The sequence below is a fragment of the Penaeus monodon genome, chromosome 23, assembly GCF_015228065.2.
Source record: "Penaeus monodon isolate SGIC_2016 chromosome 23, NSTDA_Pmon_1, whole genome shotgun sequence".
NCBI lineage: Eukaryota > Metazoa > Arthropoda > Malacostraca > Decapoda > Penaeidae > Penaeus > Penaeus monodon.
In genome coordinates this window covers 4,023,227-4,023,845 of record NC_051408.1, presented here as the reverse complement: position 1 = coordinate 4,023,845, position 619 = coordinate 4,023,227, and the positions used below count along the sequence as shown (strand labels likewise).

General features: G+C 41.2%; 1 protein-coding gene across 1 annotated transcript in view; it reads right to left on the bottom strand.

The window, feature by feature from the left end:
* Window positions 1–619, bottom strand: part of LOC119587683 — a 64,682-nt gene that overhangs the window by 3,505 nt on the left and 60,558 nt on the right. The window lies entirely within an intron of this gene.

Genomic DNA, 619 nt, shown 5'->3' with positions numbered 1-619 from the left:
TAAGCTATTTAAAAATACCAAACTTTGATACAGATGAACTTGTACAATGCTAAAGTAGAGGGAGAAAAACATTTTGCAATATTCCGATGTTTAGCACTGCACGATGCTCAACTCCAGTATATTACCCAGAGTGCTCACCTCACCACCTCAAAACGCCTGGTTAAGTGCAAGATAAAAATTCATACCAAGATCCCACTATCACTCCATGTCTTGTCGACTTTCCCCTCCCTGTGAGCTCTCTGCTGACTCCCTCTTATCCTATCTTACAGTTCATGGCTTGGTTTAACCCCATGACAAACAACCTCATGATGTCACCTTCTTATGTCGCCTCATGAATATCTTGACTGAGAAGATATGGATTTGTATCCGCGCGTCGACTGCATGAACAGGCCCGACTATTCCGTTTTGGCTGATTTAGTATGCATTATGCAGTGTGCGTGGGCAGAACATCAAGTTCCTGTTGGATTTTCGTTCCTTCGTTAAAGAAAGAAGAAAAAAAAAAGGTGCTGACTAGCCATGTAATATGAGTCATTGGTCGCTATCAAGGGGGGTTTCTGAAGTTACTTTGCTTGCTGATCAGAGATAAAAAAAGTTAGACACTGCTGATTAGAAATAAGTT